Here is a 12,411-nt window from a genome sequence, read left to right on the forward strand (position 1 = left end):
AAACTGTCTTCACCGAAAACGAATAAATGCCGGGAATTAACCGGCATTAGAGAAATTTAGAATATTGTACCATGCCACTACTCACGTACAACATTGCCTGTGTAGGTATTTACTGTGTGTTTGTACACTTATGATAAAATGCTGTTCAATTAATTGAATATTAGTTTCCGTAGGACCACCAACTGAGGAAATGTGTTTATTGACTACTAAAACCCGAGTTGAATCAAAAGATGTATCATTGTCCACAAGAGCCATATTTGTTTCATATTTGTGCGTTAAATTGTTCATGACAACTCGATAGGCTAGATTATTACTATAGAATTTGCATAGGGGGAAATCCAACAGCGCAGAACAAAACCCTAATCCAAAAGTTGAGTCACTGAATGTAGTAAAATGTCGTGTGCCCGCTCACTGGTAGTTACAATGAAGCGCCAAAGAAACTGGTATAGCCATGAGTATTCAAATACAGAGATATGTAAACAGGCGGAATACGGCGTTGCGGTCCGCACCGCCTATATAAGATAGCAAGAGTCTGGCGCAGTTGTTAGATCGATTACTGCTTTTAAAATGGCAGGTTATCGAGGTTTGAGTGAGTTTGAACGTGGTGTTATATCCGGTGCACGAGCAATGGGACACAGCAACTGTTAGTGCAGACAAGATAAACACAATTGCAACGTTCCTGGAAAGACAAAAGTTCAAATTTTTATGCATTCAATGTGAGCATCATGTGCTACACGACAAATATCAAAACGGTGGCTCATTTCCTGCCACACACGAAGCTGCTGGACTCTCGTTATCAAATCACAGCTTCAACAATGCGATGTCGCAGAGTTTCAAGACTGTCAGACACAGGGGGATAGAAATGCGATCTTTCACGTAATCCCACAGATAAAAGTCACAAGGTGTAGGACTTGGAGACCTGGAAGACCACTGACTCCTCCTCATGGATGAGGTCTCCAGACCTCAAACGTTGTCAGTCTATGGGGTTACGTACAGGACGGCGTTTTTATTCCCCGGCTAGGGTGGCCGAGTGGCTCTAGGCGCTACAGTCTAGAACCGAGCGACCGCTACGGTCGCAGGTTCGAATCCTGCCTCGGGCATGAATGTGTGTGATGTCCTTAGGTTAGCTAGGTTTAAGTAGTTCTAAGTTCTAGGGGACTGATGACCTCAGCAGTTAACTCCCATAGTGCTCAGAGCCATTTGCACCATTTTATTCCCCCATGTGCCTGACAGACACACAGACATTCACAAACTCGCTCCAGCAGACGAGACAAGGAATGAGAAATGGGAACATAGAAATATAATATGGAAAGCGGATAGAAAAATGGGAAAAGAAACACGGGACTACATGGCTCTGAGCACTATGGGACTTAACATCTGTGGTCATCAGTCCCCTAGAACTTAGAACTACTTAATCCTAACTAACCAAAGGACATCACACAACCCCCAGTCATCACGAGGCAGAGAAAATCCCTGCCCCCGCCGGGAATCGAACCCGGGAACCCGGGCGCGGGAAGCGAGAACGCTACCGCACGACCACGAGCTGCGGACACGGGACTATACATACACTTCGTATACAAATAGGCGAATGATATGTAAATCATAAATTGATAAATGGCAGAATTTGCCTATTAAAGTGGCACTACGGGTGTCTTAACGAAACGCTCTGCGGCTCATACTTCTCCCCTGAATCGAAAGTACAGACGTTACGACCAGCAGAGGTGCAAGTTGACTAAGTCCAGAATACATTGTCACTCAAAGAAAGCCTGATTCCACATTACTTCTACTGACGTCGAGTCACACACATGCCACGTCATACCATGTACCTGGCAAATCAACGTTACATCACTTGTCTCACTACTTTGGTGGGCACTCTGACTTATAGGAACATTATTCTCTGAATCATAAGCATTTTCATTCACATATGCATATAAATCATAAGAAACTGAAAAGAAAGTGACGCTTCTTAACTTTTAAAATTAAGCAGATAAGGTAACTGCTGACACTAGGGAAAAAATTGTGACCTATGATGCAAGAATATGTTGGGGAAGAAGACGCCACCAGCCGATATACACCAAAGTGGAAGAAATTATTTTGTTTTACTTAAGTAGCCTGATTTTGGCAGAAAACAGGAATATCTGAGAAAAATAACCAGCATAGCGAGAGCTGAAAGATTGTAACCTCCCCGCAAAAATTATTTTTTTACAATGTCAATGATATTAAAAATGTACCAGAATGTTAGCTCCCCACAAAACTGAATAATGAGAATGAGCCAAGCGTAACCTCGTTGCAAAATTAAAGAATAATAATGGCCCAAATGTAAACTCCCCACAAACGTTAACGAATGAACATTGCTCATAAAACCCTCAATATTGTTAATTAAATAATGAAGCATCAATTGAATGTAACATCTGAACAGCAATAATTAAACCTGATAAATTTTATAGGCACAGCAGCGCTGACCTACGGCCCTGTGAAATAATCAAACCTGATAAATTCTTACCTCAGTAAAACTGTATGTCTATCTGCTCTTATTTTTGGCACAGCTTCGTGCAATGCTGGCGTATATTTAATTCTGATTCTTGGAGGAAAAGCATAGGAAGTATTACTTGACTTGAAATGAATCTTTTTGTTTAAAACAGTTACTTTATAAGAAAATTATTATTGGGGCAATTCTTGAACAAATTAATTACAATTAACACACGTTATTAGCTGAGCGCAATGCTGCTTCATTACCTTTTACAATATTACACATCGTCCTGAATCGTGACCAGAGATGGAGGGAGAGCACGCCACCGACCCATGTCGACCCCCGCTCAGTACAACCATCCATTCGCTACAACTACTGCCGACAGAGTGCAACTCGCAACTGCTCTTGCCGACTCGCAACATGCTACTGCTGTATCCGACTGCCTACACGCAACAACTGTACTGACTACTACTGTCGTCTCGCGCAGACTAGCAACGATAAATAACTCTCTGGTCAGAGATTCTGGCACTGAGTACAGAACATATCAGGCAAAGACAAAATATATATACAATGAGTACAAAACATATTCACAAATGGCAAAAGTGCACATGCACAGTAGTACAAAATATATCAGCAAATTAACAAAAAATGTATAGGTCATGAATACAAATCATGTTAGCAAAAAAATGATTTTCACTATGTTACAAGAATTAGGATAGGAAAGGGAAGGATTGCATCATGGTTGTAGCACTTTAGGTTGCACGCAGCAGCACTGAGAGTCCATATCTTTCTACAGAAGCACAACACCAAGTGAGACAATCTGAAGTTCTTTTCCTTGAAGCATTAATCAGTGTATCCAAGACACTGAACTGTCGTAGTAATATTCATGTTGTCATTTTGGTAGTACGTTAGGTACACCAAACAGTGGGACCATAATAACATCTACATCGCTCAAGGTGGTGGACAGCATGTCGTGTCAACACCACATTCTTGTAAAGTAAACCAACGTAGAATTAGTGCAAGAACCAAATATAGTGCTCCATGATCATGAGGATATACAGGACAAACGGATATTGCAGTAATTCCAGGTAATTGGGTTAGAAGGTGAAGGACATTAAGTCAGATGCTAGTCTTCATTGAGAATTACACTAGTAGTTGGTGGCACTCATTGCCCAGTTATTGAACATTTCTGTACCATGTATGTAGTATTACAGAATAATGTTCATAGATTGGCGTTTTACAGAGAACATTGGCACTCATTGCCTAATTATATTACATAATAATATTCATGTGGCATATTACAGAGAACATTGGCACTCATTACCTAATTATAAATCATCAGAAGTCATTACATAATTATATTCATGTGGTGTTTTACAGAGAACATTGTCACTCATTACCTAATTATAAATCATCAGAAGTCATTACATAATTATATTCATGTGGTGTTTTACAGAGAACATTGTCACTCATTACCTAATTATAAATCATCAGAAGTCATTACATCATTATATTCATGTGGTGTTTTACAGAGAACATTGGCACTCATTCCCTAATTACAAATCATCAGAAGTCATTACATAAAACAGGACGTAGTCAATAACATAGTATTACAGAATAATGTTCATAATTAATCATTGGGCATCTTAATACAGTAATCAGTAGCATTCATTTCCAGTTACAAAGCATAAAACAGGAGGTAGTCAATAACATAGTATTACATAATAATGTTCATAATTAATCATTGGTCATCTCAATACAGTATTCAGTAGCATTCATTTCCCAATTACATAGCATTCTTATTAATCATTGGTTGGTCATCTCAATACAGTAATCAGTAGCATTCATTTCCAGTTACAAAACATAATACAGGAGGTAGTCAATGACATAGTATTACAGAATAATGGTCATAATTAATCATTGGTCATCTCAATACAGTAATCAGTAGCATTCATTTCCCAATTACATAGCATTATTATTGTACTGTAACTATTACTCAAAGTCTGTGATAGCAAAACATCATTCAGTATTACTCATACCCTTTTTTGTGTGTGTGCTAGCAATGCATTGCGTTGGGTAATTACAGGGGATGGAAAAAAAATTGCTTTTGGGATGTTGCTGTAAATGAAAACGTGTAAAGTCATTCGTCATGAGTCAGCTGTAGCAAGATTATGAAATAAGTAGAGTATATGTAATCACATTCATAAATGTCATAGACTTAATGACAACTGCTTATAGCACATTAATTTCATAAATAATTTCTCCTGCAAAAATATACAAAAATGGAATATTAAACTGAAAGAAGAAACGCATTTTATGCTGAAAAGTAGTGAACTTCGAATTAACAGGTAGTGAAATGTGTATAAAAAATGTGTTCCCTAGCTGTCCTTTCCAAAACCTTTAGTCATCATACTATGCAATACAACACATACTGTCAAAACGAACTGCAACAAATACTTAAATAACTACATAGCGTAAATACATAACTTCAACATCATCCTCATCTGTAAAGAAAAAAAAAACTTCATTATCCATCACTTCATTATCATATTACCATAACTCCATTATTATCATCACCTGTAAAGAAAAACTTCATTATTCATAGTAGCATATTCTTCACTTCATTATCTATATTATCATAACTCCATTATCATCATCACCTGTAAGGAAAAACTTCATTATCCATAGTAGCATATTCTTCATCATTATTCATCAACATTCATTATCATCTGTAAAAAAAATCACTTCATTACTCATTATACAACTATTCCTTATCTCTAGCATATTTCATCACTAAAACTAGGATGTGTAGTTCTGTCTGACAGCCTGCATCAATCGCCTCGTATTCTGAAAGAAGAAATTAGTTAAGACTGCCATTCTACGATGTGTATAGTATATTCTTGTTAATGCTTGTTAATTCTGATCCATTTACTTTTCATCACGAAGTATAGCATCTTCTTTCGATCATTCCGAAGGTGAAATTCCCATTTCTGTTTAATTTATTTCCTTTACATATTATTTCTTTCTGAAAATGATGAACAAAGATTAATGTTTTGCATTTACATCATATACTCACTAAATAATGACTGGTTTATGGTAACATAATTAAGCATACAGCATAACATGACAGAAAACGTAATATGTCTAAAACATAGATAGTGTTCAGAGGCAAAAATGTACACAGAATATCACAAAAAAAAATGTAAAACAGTCACGATGTTGAGATATCATAGGGCAAAATGTCAAAGTCAACTGGTGTTTGTTATATCTTAAATATTTCATAGTGCATATAAACAAAACATGAAACAATCATACATACATAAAAAAATGGAAAATGTGCACGGTCTGATGTGTAACGACAAGAAGAGCGACCTGCTAACCTTACCTTGCCGGGCACTTGCCAAGAAAAAATACGACAATCATCAGTAAGTAGTCACATAAATATAATTGCATAAGTGGTCATAAAATGTGTAAGTTCATCTGGAAAAATATGCACGGTCTGATGTGTAACGACAAGAAGAGCGACCTGCTAACCTTACCTTGCCGGGCACTTGCCAAGAAAAAATACGATAATCATCAGTAAGTAATCACGTGAGTATAATTGCATAAGTGGTCATAAAAATTAGCAAATGGCATTACAGCATGTTAAATCATAAAGTATCTTCATTCAATAAAGGGTTTGATGTTGGAGACGTGGTGGTTTCCTTTGGATTTTCTGGTTCTCAAAGTTTCGACGTGTACAACATTGGGGTGAGGAATGCTGCGAATCCGATATGGACCTGCGTATAGAAGTTCAAATTTACTGCACCTACCTTTTATTTTGTTGGATAAATAGTGTGTACGTACTAATATCTTCTGTCCAACGTGAAAGTCACGGCGTGTGCAAACCTGTTTTTGTTGTCTTCTCCGGCGCTCTGCGGCACGTTTGATGTTGTTCAGCGCAATGTCAATTATTTCATGGTGTCGTAGTCGACGAGATGTAGGAAAGTTTACTAATTCTTTAATTTTGTTAGGTGGTTCAACATTTTTCAGTATAACAGACGGAGATAGCATAGTAGATTCATTTGGTATGGAATTAATTACATCCTGGAATGAGAGTATGTGTGTGTCCCAATCAATATGTTTTTTATGGCAGTATATTCTACACAGTTTACCAATTTCTTTCATTAATCGTTCACAAGGGTTCGAAGAAGCATGGTACCTGGATATATAGATCGGAAAAATGTTTCTAGCTCGTAACGTACGTGTTCATATAGCAGATCGAAACTGTGATCCATTGTCGGAAATTACTTTCAATACATGCCCTACATGAAACAGAAAATGTTTTACAAATGCTTTCGAAACAGATTTAGCAGTAGCTTTGCGTAACGGAGTGAAGGTAACAAATTTTGAAGTGAGTTCGACAGCGACAAAGATGTAGCAAAAACCTCTATTAGTTCTGGGAATCGGACCAAAAATGTCTACAGCGGCCATATGTCTCAATTTAACAGGTACAATGGGATGTAATGGAGGAACATGTGAAGTCGTGTCTGACTTAGCTTTCTGGCAGATTTTGCATGACGCTAAAACTCGTCGAATACGTTTCTCCGTGTTGGCAAAATAACAGTTCTCTCTCAGTATAAGAAAACATTTTCTGGCTCCATAATGTGCGTAACTTAAATGAGTATACCAGATTAATTTGTTAACCAGTTCGTCAGGAATGCATAATAACCAATTGTTGCTGTCAGGATGAGGGCGGCGAAACAGTATGTTATTGCGTACAGTGTAATGGTTTCTAACCATAACATTATTCCTATCTTGCCAAAGGTGTTTAATCTCTTTCCAAAGCGTAACCTCGTTGCAAAATTAAAGAATAATAATGGCCCAAATGTAAACTCCCCACAAACATTAACGAATGAACATTGCTAATAAAACCCTCAATAATGTTAATTAAATAATGAAGCATCAATTGAATGTAACATCTGAACAGCAATAATTAAACCTGGTTAATTTTATAGGCACAGCAGCGCTGACCTACGGCCCTGTGAAATAATCAAACCTGATAAATTCTTACCTCAGTAAAACTGTATGTCTATCTGCTCTTATTTTTGGCACAGCTTCGTGCAATGCTGGAGTATATTTAATTCTGATTCTTGGAGGAAATGCATAGGAAGTATTACTTGACTTGAAACGAATCTTTTTGTTTAAAACAGTTACTTTATAAGAAAATTATTATTGGGGCAATTCTTGAACAAATTAATTACAATTAACACACGTTATTAGCTGAGCGCAATGCTGCTTCATTACCTTTTACAATATTACACATCGTCCTGAATCGTGACCAGAGGTGGAGGGAGAGCACGCCACCGACCCATGTCGACCCCTGCTCAGTACAACCGTCCATTCGCTACAACTACTGCCGACAGAGTGCAACTCGCAACTGCTCTTGCCGACTCGCAACATGCTACTGCTGTATCCGACTGCCTACACGCAACAACTGTACTGACTACTACTGTCGTCTCGCGCAGACTAGCAACGATAAATAACTCTCTGGTCAGAGATTCTGTCATGGCTCGCCATCGCTGGTAATGAATACATATGAAACGTACGCGTTTCAAGATCTATGAGGTACACAGTTACTAAGTATCAGACGGAAGTTTCTAACTCCATAAACACTGCCACAAAAATTCTATCATTTTTCCGCTGGGGGAAGAATACGAATACTCGAATATTGGCTACCCATCCTCTGTATTGCTGTCTAGAATGATATGGAGAAGAAAAGTAAGACAATTTGAAGTGATGGTGATATTAAAAGTGGCGAATTGAGGAAGATAAAAAAAATTAAAATTGACGCAAGGCATGGTTTTAGAGTTTCTATCATTTGCTACTTGGCTATAGAAGATACAAGGACTGTAGAGAAAGAATATCCGGACAGACAGGGCAGATAGATAAAAACGCTAATATTCGTTAATGTAATTGCAGTTCTGTTTGGAGTAATTAAAATTTAGAGGAGGTGTTAAAACTTGAAAAGAGGCCTCGACAGCTCTCTGGTGGTCTGGATTGCGATTTCCTAAACGTATCCATTGCATTGGAAGGCTCAAGGGAGCAAAACCTTTATTAGATTTGGATTACCTGCTAAAATACATTCCGGATATGCACTTATTTGAGGAAAATCCCCTCTTATCTATAGAGTTTCGACACATGAACCATATTTAATAACGCGATCTGACTGTAAAGGATATATGGAAATTTACCTAGGCAGTAATCACAACTGTTTACAGTGAACATAGCAAAATAAAATTGCATGCGGTAGCGTTCTCGCTTCCCACGGCCGGGTTCCCAGGTTAGATTCCCGGCGGGGTCAGGGATTTTATCTGCCTCGTGATGACTGGGTGTTGTGTGATGTCCTTGGGTTAGTTAGATTTAAGTAGTTCTAAGTTCTAGGGGACTGATGACCATAGATGTTAAGTCCCATAGTGCTCAGAGCCATTTGAACCATTTGAACCATAAAATTGCATTTGTATGAACAAAAGCAAACGTGTCAATTACCTCACCGAGCATAGAAGTATCTAAGCAACGTGGCTTGTAATCAGCTACCGTGAAAATGAGGAGGAGACACCCAAACTGTTATAACAACACTGAAATATAATACAGTTCACACATACCCGTAGAATTCCAGTGGAACTAACTACTGTGACTCTACCGGTACCTCTCGTGACAACGCCAAAATCTACCTGTTTGTATGAAAAGCAAGCAAAGAACAGGGCAGATAGTATTCATAGTAACAGCTTGTAGCTTTTATGTGAATTACAGTAAGAAACTTGTAAAATGTTAACAATTGCTGAAGGCAAATAGTATGTTTCGAATCATGCAATCGAATACCGACTGCAGAGTCAAATTCACCCTAAATCGGAAGAATTAGAAAAATAAGTGACCAGGGGAACTGAACGGAGCGAATATTTGTGTATAAACTCAAATTACTGATTCAGAAAAACAAGTAAATCGTAGTAACTCACGCATTACTGGTGTAGAAGAAACAGGTGCTATAAAAAGGTCCAATCAAATAAGTGAAGTTCAGTTTAAGCCGCAAAGTATTTAAAAAGATTCATTGATTTGGTCTGGATGAATTTATAATTAGCATATTCTGTTCTGAGTCCCGAAATGAAATCATCTCACAAGGACTTCGCGATGCGACTTATGTATTAAGTATGACCCACACGTTCGACAGGAATGATGAACAAGTTCATAGAGCAAGCGTCCATTTCCTGCACGCAGCCTAGCTACATCTCACGTCCTCACTGATCAGCGTCCAAAAACCTGCGGCATTCGACACCAAACACGTTCTTTCTCAACACAGTGGAGCACAAAGGTATTTATTGAATTCAAATCCAGCATTCCTAGAATGGAGGATTGTGATCTGATTGCTCTTTCACCTGCAACTCAAAGCGTACTTCCAATAAACCTCACAGATTACCACACAGATAGCCAAGCTATTTTCTATCGATACTAGGAACAGAATAGCGTTTTTGCAGTGGGTATGCAACGTCTAGTAGGTGGAATAATTTTTTTCACTTATTCAAAGGTGTAAAAACCACTTCATAAAAAGTATAGGAAATGAAAAAAGCCAAGTACACAATTTAAAATGAAAAATAGATACGTTTATATAAGGACGTACTAGTCAAATACAGAAATACATAATAAAAATATAAAATATATCATCTTTTCCTCATCCAAAATTCGGTGTAACCTGCAGTTCTCTCGCTGTAGGCCAGGATGTCATCTTGAGTACGCTCTCTGGGTGCATCCACAAACGGGCATCTCAGAAGGTGTTCCATTGTTTGTGTCTCACCACATTCACACTTGTTGGTGTCTGTGTAGCCCCACCTTTGATCACCCCATGTCTGTACGAAGTCAGTTCAACGTTTTCCAGTGTCGCCAGTGTGGGTGGGAACCCTGGGGCAGAACTACCGCTTTGAAAAGTGCTTCTGGATATTCTTGTTGCCATAACGATTTTATGGAGGTCTTAGTTGACTGTACTGAGTGTCTACAACTTCGTCTAGATTTCAGCCTAAGTCCAACAACTAAGACCTTATAACTTGGCGGTAGTGCATCGACTATGCAATTCAGGTACTGTCGCTCGACACCAGTACTGCAACTGTCTATTGTGGTATGAATTTCACCTTGAAATGTTCTTTTCTCTGATGAAACGAGGTTAAATTTATCAGTGCACGTGAACTCGTACAACAATTGTCGACCGGAGTTCTGAAAATCATTATCAGTTACGTCAGGATCTTCCACACGGTGCAAAAATAGGAATTCGCTTTGCCATTACTGCAATATAAATTACTGAATAGATATTTTCCATCAAACCGTAACTTCTGACAAGTATGTGAACAATATGAGAGATATAACATCTAAAAACACCTAATGTCTTTAATGCGGCACAGTGAACGAGCAGACATCGCCAATACGCCTTTGACAGCGTTACGAGGCGTTGTCGATTATAGGAACTATGGCGCAATGATTTTCTGGGACTTCTTTTCAAAGCCACAGCTAAGTGATCCCGTTGTTCTGTGTTAAAAGCGATAAGACACGACCCACAATGTCCAAGCAACGAGCTAATATACCACACAGTGGTCAGGACCCCACTGTAGAGGTACTGGCCACAAAGCAGCGCCACAGACAGCACTTCTGTCGCACCTATAGTCAGTCGTAAGACTACTGTAGGCTACCGTTGACGGCCATAAGTAAGCATAGACTAATGTAGGTTTTCCTGTAGATCTGGTCAGTTGAGATCCTACCTGCATTACCTGTACATTAGGACTGTTGCATACCTATTAGACGTTAACTCAGTTCGTTTGCTTTGTTTACATACACGATGAATGTCTTTCTAGTTTCTGCTCAAAACCAGAAGCACTGAACTGTCTATAAACTGGATGAGGATATGTAAAGGGCCACGTAACCTATGGACCATTGGGAAGCGACCAACGTTCTTTAGCATGCATCATCGTTTGGAAGTGTGGGAATTGTACAACACAAGGATCCCCGAAGGTAGAAGGCAGAAGCACGTGTGAGCACTGTAGAACTATATGTATACGAAAATGTAGTGTCTACATGTCTACGAGGTAACATCCAAAGTGCAGACTCTGTCCACAATCTATATAAAGCGTACCTCAGCAACCTTTACAGAGATCAAGAAAAATTTTGAGGATATTTCCGAAACAACTGATGAAACGTCGATGTCAACTGACGAGCAATTTTGCCACTCGCGCGCCACATCGTTCATCAGACGCTCCTATTCATGCTTCGGGAGCCTCGTTGTCGGTGTTTGAAATCCATTACCGGAGGAAAGAGTTCCTTTTAGTTCGTCCTGGCTACGAGTCACCTAACTGTCATGCTATGGGTACCACGATGCTGAACGCTCAATATCAGTGTTCACGCTGCTGTCACAGACAAGATCAAATGTTCTAGTGCTCTCACTAAAGAGTCGACATACGTGATTAATTACATTGTCACAGCACCAGAACCATTTTCTTCAAGAGTATTCGTGCTGCCAGGTGCACAGCACAAGTAAGAATATAAATTAAATAGTGGACTAACACTGAACGATGTGAGGTTCTTGTCACGTGTAAAACAAACAAACACAATACAAAGAGAGAAGTCATCTATTCCCAGTTTCTTTATTACATGTTCAGTAATTTTTCTTTCCCTAGCAATGCTACCAATACCACTAGTAATCCTACCATTTACTACGTCACTGGAGCGCAACTCAAGTCCCAAGTGAAAGCACACTTTACTTAAGGCGTTCAGAACTCTGTAATAAATAATTAGTAGTAATTAGTTCAACGGTACTGAAGCTGCCAGTTAGTCATACTGCGGTGGTTTGGATCACGCGAATCAGGCAGAGTGATCTCATAGTTATTTTATCATTCCATTAGTATTACTTTCAGCTGTAAATTATA

Source organism: Schistocerca cancellata, chromosome 3, assembly GCF_023864275.1.
Source record: "Schistocerca cancellata isolate TAMUIC-IGC-003103 chromosome 3, iqSchCanc2.1, whole genome shotgun sequence".
NCBI classification, from domain to species: Eukaryota; Metazoa; Arthropoda; class Insecta; order Orthoptera; family Acrididae; genus Schistocerca; species Schistocerca cancellata.